Below are 26293 nucleotides of genomic sequence, written 5' to 3' on the forward strand. Positions count from 1 at the left end.
TGAAATAGAATCAACACTAGAGGAAGATTTTTTCTTTAATTTCAGAATCAAAAAATGAACAGCACTTGGCGACGCAAACAGGAAAGATTTCGTCTTATTTGAAAGAAGAAGATCAAGCTATTTCTCAAAACAACTCCTCTGCGCTTTGGTTGGGAGCACTGAACTCCCTCACGAAATATTCAACCCATTTCTTTTGAGGCACACTGGGCTTTGGTAGGCTTGCTATATTTCCAAAGTTTGGAGTGTTGTTCAGCAATACTGATTACGTTCTTCTGGATCAGCGTTAACTTACGGTTTTTCAGTTCCTTATTAAATTGTCGTTTCGTACGGAGTCAAAAGTCATTTACTAAGCCATCTTCCGGACGGCCAAAGTCGCCCCAAACAGAAAGCCATAGCTTGGCCAAATTACAAGCATCCACTAGATCTCTGTTTATTTTTTTACCAATCTTCTTGCTGAGACTTTTTACGAACACGTCAAAGAGGACTGTGTAAGGAAGTCGGCTTTTTTTTTTGTACACACGTTTTATTGGAACCCAGGATTTTTCTGCTTGTGCTTTCCATCTAAACTCAATCAATGAAGACTTTAGCTTATGTCAGACAAAAATAGCCAAAACAGACACAGCCAATAGTAACAATTTTGTTAAAGCTTTCAGGGAGTATGTTGTTCCATCCATGACAAAGAAACAAAGTGAATTCTCAGTTTTTTTGTGCTTTGGATGATTTTGATGATAGGTTTGACTGTGATGAAGACACTGTTGCCATAGAATATTTTGCTCACATTCTCAACAACAGCATAGATGATATCAACAGTGAAAATTTTTATCTCCCAGAGCATTTAAGATGGTGCAGTCATACACTGAACCTGGTTGCACAAAAACATAGTGAGGGAGCATTTGTTAATGTTTCATTTCAAAGACTTTATCAATTCACCATGTCCAAATGGCACAGTATATATAATACAACAAATCATAGCACAAAAGCTGCCAACAAGTTTTTAGAAATTACTGGAAGGCACCCAGTCAAATCATCTGCTTGCAGCAATCGCAATACATTGTGTGATGTTAACTTCCAATGTCAGTCACCTTGTCAGGGTTGTTACAAAATTACTTCATCAGTAGAAACTTTAATATGTCCTTCATTACTTAGTTCTTTACATACAAACTACTTTATACCTAATTCCAGCCCTAAAATATCCCATTTTTTTCTATTTTGACAACCAGGATCCACTTAAACTATATTGATTTAGTTCAACACTAGCAGTAGAAAAAAAAGCAAAAGTGGCAGCAAAATATCAGAGGTTGCGAATATTTTAGCTTAACATTCTAAGGTATTACTGGGATATTGCTGAGAAACTTCAATTAACTACTTTAAAATGTTCCTGATATATTGTTGATGTGCCCTTTTGACAACCTGCATGCATGTTGTGTGTCACAATCTAGGACAACACAGAACTGAGTATTTGCAGAAATTTTTTCCTTAATATCCTTAATATAGAAATAGTTACAGGAACAGTAATAGTATTGGAGATAGTAGTAGTACTAACAACACGGTGCCTTTTTGGTAATTTCAACATCCCCTGAATAATCCCTGAAAGTTTCACATTAATGCCCTTAGCCTAAGTAATAGTATTACAAGCAGAAAAAGCAGCACTATTACTACTAGTAGCAGTAGTAGTAGCATGTACACAGTGTCTTTTTAGTAGTTCAAAATCCCCCTCAACTCGTCTTGAAAGTTTCAACTTGATAATCTGAGTCTTTTGGCTAGTTCTACTTCTCCTCAGCATATCTTGAAAGTGGTAGCTTATTACTCTAAGCTTTATCTGAAATTTTGCTGATACTATTTTGACAATCTGCATACAAATAGTGTAAATTGATTTAATTCAACACACCTGAAAACTTTTTAGACTTAGATCTACCACTACAACGATGATGATGTTAGTAAGGTTTTAAGAGAAGAAATCAAAACTTAAAGGCCTGAATTTTTTTTATGACAGTCAGAGGATGTGTTGATCAAAATTTTATTCTTAGATAAAATATTCAAGTCAATAGATCCCCTTTTTGTTAAACTCAAAGGACATAGTTTACCATAGTGTTTTCAGCTAAGGCAATTCTAATGGTGAAGTTTTGTTTTGCTCTGACACCATTCTTAGGGGTTTTTAGCTTTTTTGGGGGTTGCAATAGACCATTTCCGATTTTTACTTGGTTGCAGCTGCGGCTGCAAACATAATGTGCTCGTGTTTATTTCTAAATGAATATGCACCAGTGTTCAGTTCTATATGTAAATGTACAGGTGTTCTGTTCAATATGTGAAAGCACTAGTTATCAGTTTTATATGTAAATTATGCTGCAAAACAGAACAAAGGTCAAGTTAATGATGGCAGAGAAATATATGGGATCCTTTGATACACATACAGAAAAATCCAAAACTGATTGACTCAAATTTTGCTGTAGGGACTAGTTTTGTCATTCCAGAAATACAAGAGTCAAAGTCATTTAAACAATATTCAGAGGCAACTATCTTCCAAGCTGAACTAATAGCTATAAAGGAAGCAATTGCATTTCCTATAAAATAATCTTAATAACCAACACAATATTATATTACTTTCAGATTCCAGAAGTTTATTAGAGGCACTCGCAAATTCTGATCATAATAGGAAAATTTTAAGAGATAATATATCATACTTCTTAAAATCACCATAATTGATGTTAACAACAAATATACATCTTTAGTGGATCCTAGTTCATGTTCAGATTGAGAGGAATGAGAGTGCTGACACAGCCGCTAAAAATGCATGTGAAATGAAAAACATATTTACTAGCGCCGGAGCTTCCAGATCTGTAATGTAAATAGATGAACTGATGCAATCAGTGAGGAAGCATAATTTTGAGGATAATATAAATTAATATGGCAATTGATTGGTTAGCAGAAAAGAAACAAGAAAGTTTGGTATTAATCAGAAAGGCCTCTGAAAATCTTTATTGATATATATCTCTAAGGAGGATTGGTCTCCCACTTGTCCCATCCATATTTAAGGACTTTTTTGCAATTTCATCAGCATTGTGATAACCTATAATGCCATTTGTAAGAGCAAGACAAAGAAATGTATCTAAATCCATCTTATTTGGAGGTGCCATATAGAGAAACTCTAGACTTAACATGAAACCAGAATATACCACAATATTTTGTATATTGGGGCTCAATGAGAAATTATTCATAACATGCTTCAAAACTATGAGTATGGCATTTAACTATGCTGGCATTTTAGATTCATTATAGGATAGTCTCTCACCTATTGTAACATCGACGGGTAGGAGATGAGTTCCACACAAAACCTTATCATTTATGTTTGACCCATGAACAATAAAAGTGTTTTAAAACTGAAGTTCAAGATTCTACAAAGTTGATACTTATCAGAAGGTTATCATTTTAGAAGGTTATGAAATACAGTAAAAATTCAAATAAATGTCAGAATATGAATTAGGTTGTTCTGATTTTTTTGGTCATGGTTTGAGGAGAAAAGTGTCGGAATTATTCATATGAATTATTAAACACGAGTAATTATCGATAACATGCTTCAACACTATGAGTATGGCATTTTGATACATTTTCAGACAGTCTCTCACCTATTGCAAATTTGACGGATGGGAGATGAGCTCCACAAAAAACCTTTTAGTTTATTTTTGACCCATAAACAAAAATAGTGTTTTAAAACTGAAGTTCAAGATTGTAGAAAGTTGAAGCTTATAAGAAGATTGTCATTACAGAAGGTTATGAAATACAGTAAAACTTAAATAAAATGTCAGAATATGAATAAAGTTGTTCTGTTTTTGTTTTTTTGGTCATGGCTTGAGGAGATAAGTGCCCGGACCCATGTGTTGAATGAACTATTCAAATTAGCAGAAAGGAAAGGGGACTCAGGAGGAAAGTATGTGGTTGTTTTAAACAAAAAATAAAAGTAATGTTGATTAACAGAGCCACATAAAACACCAGTTGGTCCTTGAATTGAAACATCTTTTATATTTTTTTTTTTAGTCCCTCAACAATATTAAAATGCTTTAGTTAAAAAAATATGTGATTTAAACCAACTTTTCAAGTTCATTTGGCTGAGAAATTAGAATCACTTGTTACCCCTATTTGCTCACTCGGTTCTTCGTCGGCTCGCATTGGAGCGTATAGAATCCCTTTGATTAATTGTGAAATAGATAAATTTTCATTAAGGTACCAAATCCCTTCTATAGCAAATAGGCTAAAATTAAATAGTAGATTTAAAAATCTTAATCTCAGCCGATCACTATTAAAGACTAGATTAGTAGAGTATATTATTAACCTTTGGTGACAGGGTGATTCTTCTTGAAAATTTGTTTCTTAGCAATAATTTTAGATTTTGCCGTGCTGGGGTAGCCTCCCTTGTCCTTCACCTTCTATATGTTATGATGTTTTTTGGTTTATCTTCTTTATCTTTATTTTTGTTGTACTTGAACTCATTGTCATAATTGTTAGCCTTCCTTTCGAGTTTAGCTCCCTGTTGGCTTTGTTTAATTATTTGTGTTGTTTATATTTGTATGAAATACAATTTATCTTATCTTATCTTACTTCAAAGCTAACGATTAATGATCCTTTCCATGAAGATAATCAACATTTATAAGACACTTAACTCACTGCAACCACAACCACCTTACTAGACATTGACCTTGAGTCCTTTGATCACCCTGACTGATTTTCTGATGCTCAAAAATTGGGATTAATGTATAAGCACTGGAAACTAGGAAGGAATTACAAATTTCCTGATGTGGTTAAGTGGAATGTTGAGGGTATAGTGACAAAACATGTGTGTACCACATATCATGTTGCTAGCCCTGTAAATAGCTGCTTGTGCTCTCCTCAATTTTAACTTGATTTGTGATTTTTTTTTTTTTTTTTTTTTACATTGTCCTGCAGTGTAAATATTCAAAAAATTGGCGTTCCTAGCTTTATTTATTGTACTTTCGTTACAAAAAAGAAACTACTAAAACAATCATTCTTCCCAATTAGTGAGAGTGCCAACTACACTTTCATCCCACTTAATTGTACCAAAAACATTTTAAATCTGTGGTGTTCTGGGCTCTGTGAACCTGGTTCCCAGAACCAAGTGCAGATGGCGAGAATGTAGAGGACAACAAAATAAACACTTCAACATCACAGTTTGTACCTCAGACAGCAGATCTATTCAGAAATGCATTAGCAGACCAAGGACAATAACCCAAGTTAAGCATAAAACACCTTATGAAATTTTAACAGCTCCCTGACTGTAGATCCTGTTCATGCAAATCCATCCACTCTTAAACTAGAGGGCTTTTCAGCAAAAACGAAACTGCCAAACGTTTTACTATTCAACGCTTGCTCATTGAACTTACAAAATGGATTAACTTGAAGTCCTATTGAGACAAATTTGCTAACCCACAGCAGCAGAGTTTTAATGTTGGGACGTTACTGAAGAAACTGGTGTACTAAAGGCTATATGAGCTTCTTCAACACAAGGCAAGGTTGTGTTCAAGAGCATCCTGGTGGATGTGTTGGTTTGTATATCTGACAAGATATTCCCTGCAAGTTATTAAGTAAGCCTACTGATTCATGTCACAAAGTGATTTGGTGTAAGTGCAAACCAAAATTCTTGTCAAAAAACGGTTCCCTGTCTCATCCAAGCGGTAGTGTATTATAACAAGAGTGCAAAGAACAGGAAAGATGTGGTTCAATATCTACAAACTTTTATAGACAATGCTCATTGACAATATATAGATACAGCTTTTATTATTGCTGGAGACATCAATCAATCAAATAAGCAACAAGTGACAAATATGCTTGACCTGAAACAAGTAGTGTCAATTCCAACCCACCAAAGTGGGAGCATAAAGAGCCTAAGTTTCCCAAATCATTCCAATCATTGCATACAGCCATGTTCAGTTGGCTCATTACAAAACTGTGATCACTTTGTATTTCTCTGTGAGGCTGAAGCCAACTTTTCAAAAGCCGAGAAAACTAAAGTAACAACCAAACAGCTGACTAGGAGAAATACATGTTCCCAAAGCCCACAACCAGAACCTTTGACTTTGACAAGATATCCTCAATACTAGACATTAACTTCAAAGCTGAAGCTCTGAACTCTATTCTTCTACAGAAATATCACAAACATTTCCAGTTCAAAACCACTGTAGTGAATGACGATAGTAAGCCTTGGATAGATCAAGAAATTAAAGCCCTAATCAAGACCCAATACCACTTCCACTTGAGTGGAGAATTAGCATCAGCAAGAAAAAAAACAATCATATTGTGAAAGCAAAAAGAGACTAAGAAAGCATATGTTTATGATACAATGACTCCATAAGTGTCTGCTCACCTCTGTAAGTGACATTGTGAAGTTGACTGTTTGTTTGTCTGGAAAACTCACTAACAGTGACCCAAAGAAAAAGAAGGACAAAGGGTCCTTAGTGCTGTCAACTGAAGTAAATTCATTTTTTGCAGCAATGTAATCTACTTATCCATCATTCACTGAAGGAAATATTGACAATATCTTTTCCAGCTTTCCCATCAAACAAATTATGAAAAAATCTGAATATGCAGCTTTCAAAGAGCTTGAGAATCTAAAAGTAACTGCCATTTCTATTCAGGTGGGGTTCCTGTCAAGCTATTAATTAAACATGCAGTATTTCTAGCTAAAACTGTAACATCCATTATCAGCCAATGCTGTACAGAAAAAAAAGTTCCTATGAGCCTGCAAAAAAGCTTAAATGCACGTTATTCTTAAAGTAAAATACCCCAGATCCTATGATGAGCTCCTACCCACATCAACCACCCCCAATTTAAACAAAGTGACCTACTTGTTCATACATTGTGAACTTTTGTCACAGATAAGCTCTTGTCTTGACCCTTACCAGTATGCCTTGAAAGCAGCATAACAACTCACTACTCAGTGCAGCTTTACCATCTAATAACTAAATGGCTGACAAAGCAGGTACCAACTTTGATCTCCTTCTGGCTAAATATTGTAAGGCATTTAATTTAATATGCCACACTATAGCTTTGAATAATCTGAAACAGATAAGTGCCAGAAAAGCCATTCTACTGCTGACAGTAGACTTCTTGAGACATCAATATCAGTATTTCTATGAAATTTTTCCAGGGGATCTTGACTCTGAGTAAGAGCAAATAACATGTGGTGTTCTACAAGTTACTGAAATTGCTGGCCTCTTGTTTTTAGCTGTCATTAACTGTGCTTTAATGCCATTGACTATGCTAATTAAATTTTTGGATGATTTGTCATCCAACTGATATACAAGCTCATTGAAAGGTCTTGAATAATCCTCTAATTTTATAGTGTCCTGAATGAAAATTCAAAGATGAGAGCAGTTCAAATGGGCTTCAAATTAACGTGTATAAGACCAGTGATGCACTTCAATCCTCTGAAAAGAGAAGTTGCTAGCCTTGGCCCTGGTTCCCTACCACTTCAACTGCAGCTATCCTTGTCAGGGGTGTCCCGAGGCTAGTTTTATTGGAGAGGGCGATCTTCGTAATTTTTACCCGATCTCTGCCTGATTTATGCCAAATTTTCTGCAGAAATCAAGAATTTCGCTAAATTTTGGCCAATTTTATAAAATTTCTGTGGAAATTTTTGCCTTCGCTGAAACTTTTACCAAAGTTCGACAAAAATTGTTTTCAGGCTCTTTGTGTTCAACCTAGCAAAACTTTCAAGCATTTTCATCTTATGAGTTCCAAACTTGTTGGACACAAGCTCCTCAAAATGGTATTGTGCCATAATACCATAGTTGGACTGCCAAAAGTTGTGATGCCCCCCTCCCTCCCCTGATCCTTGTTGTGACGTTGACTGTTCATTTAACCCACGCTTGACAAACCTTGTAAGAAAGGGCAACTACACACTGCAATCCTTAACTACATTGTGTCAATTTGGGTTTCCTATAAAACAATTAATTTTTGTGTACACATGTTATGTATGTTCTTTGCTTGAACATGCATGCCCAGATTGGGAATCACAAGTACATAACATTGACTACCACGATGATGAAATTTGAACAGTACAAAAAAAAAAAAAAAAACAGTCCGAGGGACCAAGAAAGTCAGTTACAAATCTGCCATCACAGCTCCACAGACCTCACAATTAAAAATCATAGGTACTATCTGATGTGTGAGTTTGGACACTCTCTACTTTTGAGTGATAAACACCATGCCCTACTGCCCCACATCACTGAAGTCAACCAAAGTACATGCCCCAACAACAAACTTGAGCCAGAGTACTACAGAACATTGTTTCAGTAATTTGTTTGTTCTTTTTTAAGTGTGATAAATTGTACTTACTACTTAGTATGTTGTAAAGGGTAGCATAAATTAGTTACAGCACTAGCTATAGCTGCAATATCTATCATTATTAAATGATTCTTGATCATTTTCATAGTACATGGCTCCAGAAATATTCATTTGGTGTTCATCCTAACAAAAGAAAGGAGCAAACTGCATATACTACTTCTTATTAGCCAAATTTGTGACCAGCAATGGCCGACATTGAAGGCTTGGATGCTCAATCTCAAAGCTATATAGCCTACTGACTTTAAAGATGCACTTGTGGACTATAAAGTATCATGATGAAAGACAGTATCATGTTACTACATTGATAAATCTACAATGTCTATCAGAACACAAGAAGAAAATAGTATTCAAATTGACCAATCATTGAATATACAAGATCAAGAGGAAAGGATTAAAAACAAGAAATGTCAAGACCGATTGTCCATTCAATTTTATTGCCTAACGTTTTCCATGATCTAGCCTGGCAGGATTTTTGTGACAAAGTAATCTATATACAAAAAGTATTGAAAATGAAAGAGGGTTGGTTTGACTGATGTTCAATTGCAGAAAAACAAAATTGCAGGAGTATTTCAAATAATCAGCTAAAAGCATCATATATGCATCTCCTTGGTGCTAAATGATAGTGATAGTGTAGACAGTATCATATGGAACATAATTTTAAATAAAGTAAAAAATGGAAAGTATCTTTCAATATGTAACTTAAAAAGAGCACCTTATTCTTGTCATTGGTTTCTATGACAATTCGCAAATGGAAGAAAGGTTTTGGGCTTCAACACTACAAATGACCTGACTTACATAGGTCTTGCCAAGCAGATCACTCATAAGACTCAGCTTAGATTTTGGATTTAATATGGAGGAAGCAACTTGCCCCATTGGTACAAGAGCATTCCTGCAGATACAGATGAAGCATCAAATTGCAATTTAAATGTATTGTGTTTTTTTAAACCTTACACTAGTGAATACTTCCAGACTGGCCTTCATTCAAATACAATATGAATGCTTGAAAAAAGTCACTGTTTGTTAGTTTATTCATATTCCCCCAAACAAACTGAGTCATTAGCTTCAACTCTACCACATACAAAAAAACAAAAGCTCCTTTGCTTTTGTGACACATGGTGGGTTGAACTGTTGGATAATATTGTCAAATTTCTCTGCTTTTACTGAAGTACTAGAAAGCTTTGTTGAAAACCATTTTGATTCGGGTCAAATTGCAAAAACCAACTCCTTAGTAGCAGCCACAACAAATATCAGCTTCATTTCGGCCTGATTCTTGATAATAATAATAATAAATAAATAAAAAAAAAAAAAAAAAAAAAAAAAAAAAATCTACTCTTCCTTCAACTTCTATTTCTCTACCAAAGACAATTTTTACCTGCATACCAACTGTGAACACATCAATATATCCAAGTCTGCATTAAAAGAGTCAGTAAAAACGGATTTTCCTTTTTTTCTGGAAAAGCAGTCCAGACAGATGAAAATGTCAGGACACAAACGCAAGCCTCATAATCCCAATAGAGCTTCTTAGACTCCCGGTTTCACAAACCAAAGGTTATTGCATGGTTTTAAAAACAGTTTTTTTTTTTCATCTCTGTATTCATTTTTTACCCTTATTTTCAGGCCACCCCAATCCAACATGGGGATCAACACAGGTTCAGCAGATTATTGTTTCAAGTTCCATGTTCAGTAAGGCCAAATGTCTTCTAAGAGATGAAGTTCAATTATGGTATTATGGCGCATTACAATTTTGAAATGCTTCTCTCCAACAAGTTTGGAACTCATAAGATGAAAATGCTTGAAAGTTTTGCTAGGTTGAACACAAAGAGCCTGAAAACAATTTTTGTCAAACCTGCACAAAACAGACTTCAAACCCAGTGCCTGACAACACAGTTTTGATTATACTCTCCCTGCAACTACACCATCTGCAGAACATTCATTTAGCACACTAAAGGGGTTTAAAACAAATCTCTGATATCATACAGGAGAGGCAGGTTGAATGATCTTGCACATAACTATCAATTGTGATGTGGATATTGATGATGTTTTAAGCAACTCTGGGAGGGAATAGATAGATTAAAATAAAGAAGTATTTACAGTACATAGATTGTTTTGTATCTGATTTGAGGATAAGCAAGATTAAAGCAAGATTCAATTTATATAATCATGCTTATTATTTTATGGTTTTCTTAGTAGCATAGTAAAAAATCATAGGCAAAGAACAATGTGGGCACAGTGTGTTCTTTTTTGTTTTTTTCTCCATGCCTGGGCACTTTGTATCGAGGGAATTGTCGGAGAAACTTCGAAAAGGGCTTATTCAATAGGGGATTGGAATGGATAGTGCCCTTTTTAATAGTCGAAAGTGATTGGAGGGCAACTAGCCCCCCCCCCATGCCCGGCATTTCCCCAAACACATCCAATCAAAATTTTGAGATAGTCATTTTGTTCAGCATAGTTGATTTCCAGATAGAAAACATCTTTTTGAGGAGGACACAACCCTCAGGGCAAGGGTTTTAACTTATGCCCTGAGGGCATATAAGATCAATGTTGACACTGTACAGTTTATTATTATTATTTTTTTTTTTTTTAAGCAGGGCACTTCATATGGAAAGGGTTGTTGTAGAGACTTCAAAAGGGACTCATTCGATTAGAAATCGAGAGTTCCAGTGCCCTTTTCAATAGTTGAAAGTGATTGGAGGGCAACTAGCCCCCCCCCCCTCACGCTAATCATTCCCCCAAACACATCCAATTGGAATTTTGAGATAGTCATTTTGTTCAGTGTAGTTGATTTCCAGATAGAAAATGTGTTTTGAGGATGACACTCCCCCAAAACCCTTAGGGCAAGTGTTTTAAGTTATGCCCTGGGGGCATAAAAGGTTTTTATAGAAGGCGTTGTCATAGAAACTTCGAAACAGGCTCATTCAATAGGAAATTCAAAAGGCTAATGCCCTTTGTAATAGTCAAAAGTGATTGGAGGGCAACTAGCCCCCCACGCCCATCATTCCCCCAAACACATCCAATCAAAATTTTGAGATAGCCATTTTGTTTAGCATAGTTGATTTAAAGATAGAAAATGTGTTTCTGAGGAGAACATTCCCCCACAACCCTAATGGCAAGGGTTTTAAGTTATGCCCTGGAGACATATAAGGTTTTTATAGAAGGTGTTGTTGTAAAAACTTCAAAAAAGGCTCAGTCAATTGAAAATTCAAAGTGCTAGTGCCCTTTTTAATAGTCCAGAGGGATAGGAGGGCAACTAACCCCCTCCCCCCAACGCTTATCTTTCCCCTAAACACAGCAAATTAAAATTATAAGATGGTCATTTGGTTCAACGTAGTTGATTTCAAGATAGAAAATAGGTTTTTGAGGAGGACACTTCCCCACAACCCTAAGGGCAAGGGTTTTAAGATATGACCTGGGGGCACATAAGGTTTTTATAGAAGGTGTTGTTGTAGAAACTTCAAAACAGGCTCATTCGTTTGGAAATTCAAAGAACTACTGCCGTTTTTAACAGTTGAAAGTGATTAGAGGGCAACTAGCCCCCCCCTGCCCATCATTCCCCCAAACACATTAAATCAATATTTTGAGATAGGCATTTTGTCAGCATAGCTGATTTCCAGATAGAAAATATCTTTTCAAGGAGGACACTGCCCTACAACCCTCGGGGCAAGGGTTTTAAGTTATGCCCTGGGGGCATATATTTTTATAGAAGGCGTTGTCAAAGAAACTTCAAACAGGCTCTTTCGATTGAAAATTCAAAGGGCTAGGGCCCTTTTTAATAGTTGAAAGTGATTGGAGGGCAGCTAGCCCCCCATCCCCATCATTCCTCCAAACACATTCAATCAGAAATTGGAGAGCCATTTTGTTAAGCATAGGCTAGTTGATTTCCAGATAGAAAATATGTTTTTTAGGAGGAAACTCCCCCACAACCCTCAGGGCAACGTTTTTCAGTTATGCCTGGGGCATATAAGGATTTATAAGAAGGCGTTGTCGTTGAGACTTTAAAACAGACTCAATTGATTGGAAATTCAAAGGGCAAGTTCCCTTCTTAATAGTCAAATGTGATTGAAGGGGAACTAGCCCCTCCACCATGCCCATCATTCCCCAAAACATATCCAATCCCTATTTTGATATAGCCATTTTGTTTAGCATAGTTGATTTCCAGATACAAAATATGTTTTTGAGGAGGACACTCCCCAACAACCCTCAGGGCAAGGATTTCAAGTTATGTCCTGTGGTATATAAGGTTTGTATAGCAGGCGTCATCATAGAAACATCAAAAGGGGCTCATTTGATTGGAAATTCAAAGGGATAGTGCCCTTTTTGATAGTCAAAACTGATTACAGGGCAACTAGACCCCTTCCCAATGTCAATCATTCACCCAAACACATCCAATCAAAGTTTTGAGATATTCATTTTGTTTAGCGTAGGCTAGTTGATTTCCAGATAGAAAATATGCTTTTGAGAAGGACATTCCCCCACAATCCTCATGGCAAGGGTTTTAAGTTATGCCATGGGCGCATATAAGGTTTTTATAGAAGGTGTTGTCATAGAAACTTCAAAAAAAGCTAATTCAATTGGAAATTCAAAGGCTAATGCCCTTTTTAATTGTCAAAAGTGATTAGCAATATTTTTTGTTGTTGTTGTTTAGGCCAGGGCACTTCGTATCGAAGGAGTTGTCATGGGGGCTCATTCAATTGAAAATAGAAAGGGTTGATGCCCTTTTTAATAGTCAAAAGTGATTGGAGGGCAACTAATAAAACAAACAGAAATTAATTGAAAAAACTTTTTCCACAAAATAAGTTTTTCAAGGAAAAGTAAAGAACTTCATTAAACAAAAAATGAGCAAAAATAAAACCAAATAATCTACCATGGACAAAACTACCACAAATCAGTATTGATAAATAAATGAAACCCAAAACGAACAGAAATTACAATAAACAACCGAGTCAAACTCAAAATGAGCAGAAATTAACAAAAGTTGGGCATAAAACCCCTATGCCTTCCCAAGGCCAGAACAAAATTTGCACTTTACTGAAAAAAAAAACACAAATGAATGTGCATTGTCAGTTTAATATACATATACTGATATTTAGTAATCAAAACATTAAAATTATTTGATTTATTAATGTTATAAAAGTAAAAACATTTGTATTTTTTCAGTGAAGTGCAAATTTTGTTCTCACCTTGGGGTTTTGCACCCAACTTATGTTAATTTCTGCTCATATTGAGTTTGTCTTGGTTATTTATTGTAATTGTGGTAGTTTTAAGCCTGGCAGATTATTTGATTTTATTTTTGCTCATTTTTTGTTTAATGGAGTTCTTTACTTTTCTTTGAAAAACTTATTTTGTGGAAAGTTTTTTTTTAATTAATTGTTCAAAATAGGGATTATGACAGTTATTTACTCTATTACTAGAAAAATTCTGGACCTCCAGTAGCTTTTAGCTGGTGGACCACCCCCTAGACTCAAATTTTAATTCCCTGTAAAATCCTAAATATGCCAATTGGTGATCCAAAACCAATGCTTGTTGATATATATTCTATTTTCTGAAACCATGTAGTGTTTGATAAATCAATAAATTAACCCAACTAATTATTATAGAGGACATAATACAACAGGTATCAAGCATGTATCAATCAATATAATAGCCAAACATCCTCCACTTTACCAAACAAGTATGATATTACACCAGGAAATTAAAGGATCTTCTGGAATTAGCCAAAAGTTGATATCTACCAAATTTAGAGATTTGCTTAAACATACAAATTACATCTTACTTCACTATAGAATATTGAAACTAAAATTCAATGAGTTCCAAAATAACTCGGCATTTCAGAAGATTTAAAGCAAAACAATGATTCTCCAGAGGAAAAGACACCTGTAGAAAAAACCATCTAAACCATGTTGTGTTGCTAATGTACTCAAGACTAGTCAGCATCTTTTGTTTGAATGCCTAAAGTTTGCCATATTCTCTGCCAAGCTTGCTAGAACCACCAGGAAATTGGGAATTCAAGAAAATTTTAGGCTGTTGCTAGAGGGGTTAACAAGCTGCAGAAAGAGAGAGTCCTATGACAAGTCTTTTACAGGTACCCAACGAGTATACACATTAGTGGGGAAAGGTAGCAGGACCCTACTCTTCCCTTGCTTTGCCCTTTATGAAAAAGCCAGTTGATTTTTCTCCCTTTGAAGAACAAAAATCAACACCATGGAGGAACCAGTAACCCACTGTTAACCCACAAAGCCCAAAATGATGCATATTGGTAGTTATTCTAAGCAATTTGGTGGTTATTCTTAACAGCCAGAACATTAAAGATTCTAAATATATCACGAGCATCTAATTAGATTGACTTTATGGTAAATTTGCAGGTGGTCCTATAATTTAGCTAGGAGGAAAGGGAAAACATCATTTGATGCCTGTTTTTTGCTCTTTCATAATACAATAACTGCTTCTGTCACAAATTGCATCTTGAGCCTTTAAATGGACCCTGGAGGTATTTTATATGAATTATGAAAGAGCATAAAACAGCATCAAATGATTTTTCACTTGCATCCTAACTAAATTATATGACCCACTGCAAATTTCTCTTGAACTTTACCCCCCCCCCCCCCAACCTCCTAATGTGCAAATATATACCCTGAATTAGACTATACCCTGAATTGTTGATGGCAAAGTTTCAAATCACAAAATTAAGTGCAATTTTTGTCAATGACATTTAAAAAACTTGAAATGGTAGGAAAATGGTTTGAATTGAGTTGCCTAATAAATGAGTTTTGAATTTTTATAAATAAGCATTTTTGAAACACATTACTCTTGAACAACTTATTTAACTAGTGATATATTTTTAACCACCTTACAGTAACTTAACTAGTGTTGATAAGTTCTTTCTGTGGTTACAAAAATGATATACCTTTGGGGCCCCTTTAAGGGCTCAAGATGCAATTTGCAATGGAAAAATTCTACTTTAGCTACTTTTGACTATCTTGGAAAGGTGTAAGGTTAGGACCATGAAACTTTCACGGATGGATCTACAGGTTAAAGTATGTCCAGGGAAGGTATTTTTAAGTATCTACCTCTGCTCCTTTGCCCTCCAGTTGGTCCTGACCTTTGATGACCTTTAGAAATCTTTGTGTTATAAAAGTAAAACCTTGCAAAATAGATTTTCTGCTTAAATGAAGTACATAAGTAATTCAAAATCCCTTCCTGGGACATACTTTAGCCTGTAAGGAAGGTGCCCAATAGATATTCTTTAAAAAATCCCATTCTATAGAATGTAAACACAATATCCAACTACACTTAGTATCAACACAAAATATAACGCTAGACAGATAATAACATTTTTGTGACTCTTACACCTTTACCTACATAGCTGAATATTTGACTATCTATGCAATATACAGAATATCTACCTAGTTGCATAATAACATAGCTTAATGTTTTGGATATATCCAAATAGACAGATAAGAAGATTCTCTCAGCAGTTTTGGGTCAATATCCAACTAGCCAGATAAATTGTTTCTCTTAGGCAGAGAGAATATCTACCTAGTTGGATAATAGTGTAGCTTAGTTTTTCTGATACATATCCAACTAGGAAGATAAGAAGACTCTAAGCAGTTTGGGTTAATATCCAACTAGCCAGACAATTCATTTCTCTTAGGCACAGCATGAACATCTAGCTAGGTGGATAATACCAAGTCTTAACACTCCTGATATATATCCAAATAGGAAGATAAGTAAATTCTATTAGGCTATGCAGTTTTGGGATAATATCCAACTAGCTAAATAAATTGTTTCCCTTAGGCACAGCAAGAATATCTACCTAGTTAGATAATAATGTAGCTAAGTGTGTCTGATATATATCCAACTAGCCAGATAAATTATTTCTCTTATGCACAGAGAGAATATCCACCTAGTTGGATAATAATGTAGCTTGGTGTTTCTGATATATATCTAACTAGGCAGATAAGAAGATGGTCTAAGCAGTTTGGGGTTAATATCCAACTAGCCACATAAATTGTTTCTCTTAGACAGAGACAATATCAACCTAGTTCAATGATAATGTAGCTTAGTGTTTCTGCTATATATATCCAACTAGGCAGATAAGAAGATTCTCTAAGCAGTTTGGGTAATATCCAACTAGCCAGATAATTCATTTCTCTTAGACAAAGCTTGAGCATCTAACTAGGTGGATAATACCAAGTCTTAACACTCCTGATATATATCCAACTAGGAGGATAAATAATTTCCATTAGGCTATGCAGTTTTGGGATAATATCCAACTAACCAGATCAATGGTTTCTCTTAGGCACAGCAAGAATATCTAACTAGGTGGATAATGCTGATTCTCAGATCTTCTGATATATATTTCAGTAGGCAGGAAGTTACTTAACTACCTAGTTAGATTAATATCAGAAGGGCTAGGACAGAGTGAAAAACTAGTTGGATATTATTACTAGTTTGCATGATGAATTTACTTATCTGTCTAGTTGAATATATATCAGCAGCATTAAGTTAAAGTATTTTCCACCTAGTTAGAGATTCTAAGTTGGCTCTTATGCTTTGTTATATTTGGCTTTTAAATTTTAATTATGTTCTTCATTGGATAATTTTTTATTTGCTTAAAAGGATTTTCCAGATAGCTAACAAGTTGGATAATTTTGGCATTAACTAAGTATGGTTGGATATTATTTTTATATTTTATAGAACAGAAATTTTTGGATATTATCCATTGGGTATACTCCTGGACTAATTTTCATTTTCCTAACCTAACCCCTTTCCAAGATAGACAAAAGTAGCTAAAGTATAATTTTACCATTCTTTTAATATTTGAGTAGTATTTTAAGCCATATCAATGTTAATTTTCAAAATTTAGTAAATGTATTTGCATATCTTTCAAACTCTATAAATCAGGATTGAGCAAAGTTGTGAAGCTGAAAACAATTTTGTTGGACTTCATTTTAAGCAGAAGATCTATTTTACAAGGTTTCACTTTTATAACACACAGATTTTTAAAGGTCATCAAAGGTCAGGACCCTGTAGAGGGAGAAGGAGTGGAGGTAGGTACTTCAAAATACCTTCCCAGGATATATTTTAGCCTGTAGATCTATCCCTGAAAATTTCATTTTCCTAACCAAACTCCTTTCCAAGATAGCCAGAAGTAGCTAAAATAGAATTTTACCAAAAGAATTTCTAATAAATTTGATCAACAAACCCATCTGATGCTGTCAAATTTAAATTGTGAATTATTGACTCAAACTTCTTCTTCTTCTTCTTCAATTATAGGCTTCGGATGAATCCATTTAACCTTTTTCGTATTGTATGATTATGTCAGGGGTGTCCTGGGAAATCAAATATAGAGATTAGACTATTATTATTCAATAATAGGCTTTATACATCATTGATGAAACCACCTATATTTAGGCAGTTAAAGACAGCTTTGAACAATTCAGCATCATCAGTTGAAGAATGTCTCCTTTGTGTTAGTTGGTCAAGATTAGGGGTTAGCTTGAGGCGCTTGAATATAGCAGATAAAGTTAGCCATTCTTTTTTATGGTTGAGAGTTGCCACAGGGCAACCAAAAAGAACATGGTTGATGGTCTCATCATAGGTTTGACATAGGCGGCAAAGAGGGCTGATTACTGTTGGAATGGTTGTGTTTTGATAGAGATAAGTTTGGCTGTTAAGGCCAGTAGCATTTGATCGTATTCTGTGGTACATCTTTGAGTCTTTCCGGGATGTAAATGGAGAAAGGTTTGGTGGACATTGGTTTGTTAGATAAATTTTTAGGCGCCAATGGTTTACATCTCTTACTGGGATAGGTCTTCCAGAAATTATTTCATGCTGAAGGGCAGATTTAGCTATTTCATCTGCCTTGTGGTTCCCTTTTATACCCATTTGACTTGGGATGTACTGGAATTTTGTGGATATACCTTGTTTAAGTAGTTGGTTCAATAGTACAAGAGTGGTGGAGGTATCATTGTCTGGGTAGTCTGAATGTTCTGGTGATATTGAGGCAAGGGCTGATTTTGAGTCTGAATAAATTATAATTGGGGTGTTTCTGGGGGGGTTTGGCATCTTTATAATGGTTTCCAATGCAATGTTGATGGCAGCTATTTCAGCTGTCATGATACTCACATCATTTTGGAGCCTTTCCGCAGCTGCTATACCTAAAGATGGGAAGTGGACTCCACAAGCAGTCCTGGAATCTGTTTTTGAGCCATCCACAAAAATTGGGAGGTGGTGGATATATCTCTGAGACTCTAATTCATGAAATAATGATTTTACATAGGCAAGGGAAAGGTCTGTTTTAATAGCTGGCGCAAACAAAAGGTTCACTTCTGGGTAGAGGTTAGCCCAGGAAGGTATCCGGGGGTATATTTGAAATAAGGAAGATGAAGGTATGGGGTGGGTCATTTAGGTGGTTGCAAATTCCCGTGCAAGGCCCCTAAAAGCTCCAGGGTTTCTTAGCCAGTCATGTAATCTATGGGAACTGTTACCTTCAATTTTGTAAAGTAGCGGGCAAGTAGAATGTTTCTACGCATGGTAATAGAGGTGAGACCACTTTCACTGAGGAGGAAGTTGGTTTTGGTGTGATTCCTGAGGCCAAGTATAGCACGGATCATAGTATTCTGGACAGTCTCCAGACTGCATAGTAGGGTATTTGAGCATGAGCCATATACAATTAGTCCATAATCAATCTGAGATCTAATATAAGTCTTATAGAAATTTTTTAGAGTTTTTTCATGGCAACCCCAAGGCGTATTGAGTAGCCTTTGTAGGATACGCATTTTCCTGAGGCATTTTATTCTCACATTTTCAATGTGGAGCCTGAAGGTTAGTTTTTGGTCTAGAGTGAGGCCAAGATATTTGATGTGTTGTTGCTCTTGGATGACAACACCATTTAGGGTTAGTAGGGCAGATTGGGGATTTTTCCTGTTATGAAACTGTACTATAGTTGATTTTGATGGGGCGGTGGGTAGGCATGAATTGTTGGAGAAACATTCAAAGGCATAAAGTGACTTTTGTAACTTGGATTGGGCTAGTTCAAAATCATTTGAGGTAGACCATAGGACTATATCATCTGCAAACTGAATATTTGTTTGGGGTAGGTTGAGATCCCATAAATATAGTGAAAACAGGAGACAGCTGAGGACAGCACCTTGGGGAAGGCCTTTGGAGACAGACTTTTTAGAAGTGATGTAGGAATTTACTTGGAGAACAAAAGAGCGTTCAGATAGGTAACTTTTAAAGAAATTCATTACCGGTATTGGAAAACCCATTTTTGATAATTTTTGCAGTAGGGGTGGATGTTGGATATTATCATATGCGTTTTGGAAGTCCAAGAAGGCTGCAACCAGGATTTGGTTGTCTTTCAGACACTCAGATATGGCATTGGTTAGGCGAACAAATGCATCAATGGAAGAATGATATTTCCTAAATGCTGTTTGGGTATGTGGGATGAGGTGGTTAGACTCAGCAAACCAATACAATCGGGAGTGGATTATCTTCTCATATAATTTTCCCAGAACTGGGGTAATCATAATGGGTCTGAAGGAGTTGGGGTCCTCTTTGGGTTTATTTTGTTTTAATATGGGGATGATGAGTGATGTTTTCCAAGCAGATGGGAAGGAGGAATTGCTCCAGGCATTGTTGAAGAGAGATAAGAGTACTTTTTTAAACTCTATTGGAAGGTGCTGGAGTAAAGATGGATGGATCTGGTCGTGGCTGCAAGTTGTTTTGGGTTTGATTGAATTGATTGCTTTATTCAGCTCAATCATTGTAAAATCTTGGAGTAGATACTGGGACCCAGGCAAGTCAAAATGGGGTGTTAGGCTGGTCTGAGGTGGATTATGAGAGGTGTTTTTGAATTTCTTCTCATAAAAATCTGCTAAAAATTTAGCCTTTTCTTCGTTGGTTTCCAGCTGCTGACCATTTAGAGTTAGCTGGTAATGGAAGGGGTTCTGTGTGTATAATTTGCCACACATCTTGTCTAGGAATTTATGAATCTTTGACTCTTGCGTTTTGTGGGACACAGATAAGAGAAAGTTTTTGAATGCCTCTTCTTTTGCAAGTTTGATTGTTCTCTTAAGTTTTGCCTCTGCTTGTAGCTTTGCAATATATTTTCCAGTGGATGGATTGATGTGTTGTTGCTCTTGGATGACAACACCATTTAGGGTTAGTAGGGCAGATTGGGGATTTCTCTTGTTATGAAACTGTACTATAGCTGATTTTGATGGGGCGGTGGGTAGGCATGAATTGTTGGAGAAACATTCAAATGCATAAAGCAACTTTTGTAACTTGGATTGGGCTAGTTCAAAATCATTTGAGGTAGACCATAGGACTATATCATCTGCACCCTAAAGTGTGCTATTATAGGCTATATCTACTTCTTCTTTTTCTTCTAATTCACAGCAGGCGGGCTATTCAGTTAGTACTATTTAGCCCTTTTCTTTTTGCTTCACTCTGTGGGCTACAGAGCTACTGGCTTGGTCGTCTCTTATTTTTTAGATATTTTCAGATATCTTTCAGTAGATCTTTTGACTCAAGGAGTTCAAATATAAGATGATAGATATCAGTTGCTGTGCTCTGTGTGCAGGTATAGTTGGCGCTGCTCTTGGCTGATAGTGAGATTTTGTGGTGTTTGAAGCATTTTAACACTTTACAAACCAAGGTATGTTGTGCAGACGTCAGCATATTACATTCAAATTGGCAATGGTCAATTGTTTCATTATTCATATTACAATGCCTGCAAAGAGGGGACAGGGGAATGGAACCACTTGTATTGGAAAACTTATATGAGAATGCAAGGAAATTTAGTCCATTTGTTCCAGAACGAATTCTATGATAAATTTTAGAAAAATACTTATTGGGAAAGGGGGAAAGGATAGGATTATTCTTATTAAAATTAATATCTGATAGCCTCCATCGGTAAATAACTCTAATCGGGATTGGTCTCCTACTTGGCTGGTCAGTATTTATAACATTTTCTGCTATTTCATCAACTTGATGATTAGCAATTATACCAGAATGGCCAGAAATGTACGAAAAATAAATTTTTGAACCAATTGAATCAAAATTATCCATGATATTGATACAATCACGAATGTCAATGCTCAGCTTATACTGAAAAGCTGAGGCCAGCAACTCAAGACTGGATAAAGAGTCGGAATATGCTATAATATTATTTGAATTAGCAATCAAAGGTTGGTTTTCCTTAAAGTGTTCTAATGCCATGATTATGGCATTTAACTCAGCAGACATTATACATAAATTATTATATAATCTCTCGCCCATTGCAATTTTCAGGTGAGGAAGGAAAGCACCATTTGCTAACTTCTCGTTCATTTTTGACCCATCAACAAATATTTGGAAGTGATTTTTATAGGTAATTGAATTATGTTCAGCAAATTTTTTCTGGACAAAAGCGATGGGGGTTAAATCTTTAGTCCACTTTGAGAAATCAGTATTTATTATGGGACTTGACCAATTTTATGGAGGGGATTGGGGGAAAGTGGGTGCAATAGACTTTGCTGGTACGGGGAACTTCTTCTGAATGTTGACATACTCAAGTGCAATGCCTCTATACATGGGTGGATTGCTTAAACAATTATGTAGGGTGTGTGAGCTATTTGATTCAATTTTTGTAAGATGTTTTGTCAAGAGAAAGCTACGTCTCTCCCTTATTGTTGTTAATCCACTCTCCATAAGCAGAAAATTGGTGCTTGTGGGTTTCCTAAGACCAAATATGAGGCGGATTATGTCATTTTGTGTTGTTTCAATTTTTTGCATCTGGGTCTTTGCACATGCACCATATACAATGAGCCCATAGTCAATATGAGATCTTATATGTGATTTATAAAACTGGAGTAAGGTTTTTTCCTTACAGCCCAAGGGTGTGGAAAGAAGTCTTTTTAGTATATTTGTTTTTCTGTAGCATTTTCTTATTGTGTTTGAAATTTGGAGGTGGAAATTAAGTTTTTGGTCAAGCATGAGACCTAGTTAATTAATATGATTATCTTCTGGTATAGTTGTTTTATTTAGAGTTAGTTTTGCATTAACATGGTTTCGCTTCCGGTGAAATTGGATTATTTTTGACTTGGTAGGTGCAATGGGTAAATCTGAATGTTGAGAGAATTTTTCAAATTGGAAAAGTGACTTTTGCAGAGTTGACTGTGCTACCTCAAAGGTGTTTCCAGATGACCATAGCACCAGATCGTCAGCATATTGTAGATTTGTGTGGGGTAGATTCATGTCCCAGAGATATAGGGCAAACAGGAGGCAACTGAGGACTGCTCCCTGAGGTAGGCCTTTGGTTGTTGTCTTTTGGGGTGAAGAGGCTGAACCAACACAAACAATTAAACTTCGGACTTCTATGAAGGATTTTATAAAAGGTACTAGCTTGGGGGGTAGTCCAATGTTTGCAAGTTTGTTTAAAAGGATTTGGTGGTTCACATTGTCATATGCCCCTTCAGAATCTAGGAAAGCTGCAACTAGGACATTATTTTTTGAGAATGATTCATTTATTGCATTTGTTAGCAAAATGAAAGCATCTGTTGAGGAGTGGTGTTTCCTGAATCCAGTTTGAGTGTGAGGGATCATATTGTTTTTTTCAACAAACTAGAGGAGTCTGTGATAGATAATTTTCTAAATTATTTTCCACATCACAGGAGTAATCATTATGGGTCTATAGGACTCAGGGTTCTCTTCGGGTTTATTTTTCTTTAGGATTGGTAGGAGGGACGAACATTTCCATATATTGGAGAACATAGAAGATGCCCAAGCGTGATTATAACAGTTTAGCAGTTCTTGTTTGTATGAAGGGGTGAGATTCTCTATCCATGTAGGGTGTATATTGTCATAGCTGCCGCTAGTTTTGGTCCTAATATGATGTATTGCATTATTCATTTCCTGGATTGAAAATGGACTACTTATATACTCGGATCCTGGGCGTGGTTGGTAACTTGGGTTCATAAGAATTGGGGAATATTTTGCTTTGATTATTTGATGTTAGCTTATTAACAAAAAGAGTTGCAAATAGCTTAGCATTTTCGTTATCATTGTCATAATTGGTATTATTATGTATAAGCTCATACAGGAGTGGGTTGGGGGAAGCCTTTTTCCCACAGATGTGGCTTATGACTTTATGTATAATTGGCTCATGTGTTTCTCTGGAGAGATTATTTGCAAAATTATTCCAGTAATTTTATTTAGCATCTATTATAGTCCTTTTTAGATTAGATTCTGCTTGTAATTTTTCTAAAATATGTAGTAGGTGAGGGTTTTTTCTATGAATTTTGTCCTAGCTGCTTTTTTTATTCTCCATTTATTTTGGCACTCATTTGTCCACCAGGCTTTAGGAATGTGTTTAGGGTAGGTTTTCTTAGGTGTTGTCCTGGGGATAGCATGATTAGCTGTAAAGATGTCAATACTTCAGCATGTGTGTCAACTGTTGTGTTTGAAATTTATGAATTTTGGGTGAAACTTGTGATTTCATCATTTAGCTTATTATTGAACATGGACCAATTTGCTTTAGTGTTGATATATTTGGAGGTATGTGGTAGAGTTTCAGCAGGTTCATTTAGGGAACACACTATAGCAAAGTGATCAGTACACAGACTATCAATTTTATTCATATAAATTTTATTCAAAATATTTAATGACACAATTTGTAGGTCAATTGTGGAGAATCTGCCACTTTTGGGGTTGAAATAAGTATTCAGGTTTGGAGGGGTAGCAACAGCTACTTCACTATTATTTGAAGTCATATACTCAATCAATTTACCAGCTTTATTTGCTGGTTTATTCCCCCACAAAAGGCTGTGGGCATTGAAATCTCCACAAATAATGATATTTTTTAATACATTATAATTATTTATATAATTAAAGAAATCCATGGCATCTGTAGTTTGGCCATTAGGGTTATAAAAGCTTATTATGTAGTTTTTTAATTATTCAGCCAAACACTGATACCAATTGCATCAACATAATTAGCAAAATCTGGAAAATTGATGCCACAGAATTTTATATTATTTTTAACTAATAGAGCTACACCACCTCCTTTTATCTCTGATGATCTATCCTTTCTCAGGATAGTATATCCCAGAGACTTAATTTGTTGATTTTGGGTTAAATGAGTTTCCTGGAGGCAAGCAATATTAATGGAATTATTATTCATAAAAGATATTAGTTCATTTAGCTTATTTTCTGTGAGTGATATTATGTTCAACTGGAGAAATGATTTGTGTTGTGTTGTTGATTTATTTTTTATATAACTGTGCATCAATGTTCAGCTTTGTTAAAAGTAAAGCAAGATCTTTTTTTTCTTGAATGAGCATATCATCGGTGATGTAGACTTTTGCCGATTCTGCAATGATTTTGTTTTCTGTAGTTGATGTATGTTCATGGCCTGAACTGCATTACTGTTTAGACTGAATAAGCATATATTTGGGGATTGCATGTTTGGTTGTGATTCCTGTTTGTCAGTTAAGGAAATAATTCCTGGTAGTGTTTCTGGTTTGTTTCTTCTTGGGAGGGGGGGGCAAGGCTGACCTCATCTCACCGGACAAGGAGGCTTAATGACTTGGTGATTCCTTCTGATAGGGATGTGAGCGAGGGGGCTTAGAAGAGGGTGTTTTATACGGGGTACTGGATGCAGTGGGGGCGTTTGACTGGGGGGGTTTGGTTGGTTTCATTACAGGCTTTATTTGGTATTGTATGGCAGCATTTGCTTCCATTGCTGCAAAGGGGTATGGGATGGCCTTCTCTGTTACTAAACAAAACAAAACTAAACAAAAATCAAGGTCTATTTGTCTTAAATCAGAGCTACTGAATAAGAAACATATAAAGAAAACAATTCTCACTTAAAAGTATGGAGAAGAATTGTATTTTGATTTAACCAGGACCACCTTTTTTGCTGTGTTTGTTTGGAAAGATTGGTGCTAAGTTTGAAATAAGCAGACAAAAAAAACTGATCTTGAACTAATCCAACTATACTTGTCAGGCCATGCGCGTGTCGCGGCGCAAGCCGTGACAAATCAAAGAACGCTTTGATATACCGCCAAATCAAAGAACACTGATTTGGCAAGGATGCAAAGGAAAATCGCTTGTTACCCTCTTGGGCTAGGTGTATTTTAATTTTGTTAAGTTTTTGCTTATATTTATTGGAATCTGTTGAGCAAACAATAAATATCATTAAAATTCCCTGTTGAGTCTGAGAGTACCTCAGGCAAAAAATCATTAGAATTACAAATTAGCCACCATTTGCCCCCTTCCCAAAATTATGTATCTGCGATTAGATTGTTGGAGTCTAGACTGCACGGTAAGTCCGAAAAAACTACATTTGTGTCTGTATTTTTTTCTGAAAGTACTTCTTTTATGCATGCATGAATATACATACCATTTCCTTCATTAAAAGTCAACATTTATCTTTATCAAACCCACTATCGTCTCATATTGGTCAGCCCTGGTTAATGCTTACGCATAAACTTGCGTAATTAAAGTGTAGCATTATTCTTCTTCTTCTTCTTCTAATTCACAGCAGGCGGGCTATTCAGTTGATACTATTTAGCCCTTTTCTTTTTGCTTCACTCTGTGGGCAACAGAGCTACCGGTTTGGTTGTCTCTTATTTATTAGATATTCTCAGATATCTTTCAGTAGATCTTTTGACTCAAGGAGTTCAAATATAAGAGGATAGATATCAATTTCTGTGCTCTGTGTGCAGGTATAGTTGGCTAGGCTCTTGGCTGATAGTGAGATTTTGTAGTGTTTGGAGCATTTTAACAGTTTACAAAGCAAGGTATGTTGTGCAGACGTCAGCATATTACATTCAAATAGGCAATGGTCAATTGTTTCATTGTTCATGTTACAATGCCTGCAAAGAGGGGACAGGGGAATTGAACCACTTGAATTAGAAAACTTATGTGAGAATGCAAGAAAATTTAGTCCATT

The 26293-nt window shown here is 35.8% G+C and overlaps 1 protein-coding gene across 1 annotated transcript in view; it reads right to left on the reverse strand.

The window, feature by feature from the left end:
- LOC148947023 (phospholipid-transporting ATPase ABCA3-like) overlaps window positions 1-25759 on the reverse strand; it is a 513909-nt gene extending 488150 nt beyond the window's left edge. The window contains exon 1 of the mRNA XM_089096491.1: window positions 25742-25759. The gene's annotated coding sequence lies outside the window, so the exon portion shown is untranslated. The remainder of the gene's footprint in view (window positions 1-25741) is intronic.
- Window positions 25760-26293: the final 534 nt, after the last annotated feature.

This window comes from Artemia sp. Qi Xiang Cuo, chromosome 11 (assembly GCF_049724085.1).
Source record: "Artemia sp. Qi Xiang Cuo chromosome 11, ASM4972408v1, whole genome shotgun sequence".
In the NCBI taxonomy this organism is placed as follows: domain Eukaryota; kingdom Metazoa; phylum Arthropoda; class Branchiopoda; order Anostraca; family Artemiidae; genus Artemia; species Artemia sp. Qi Xiang Cuo.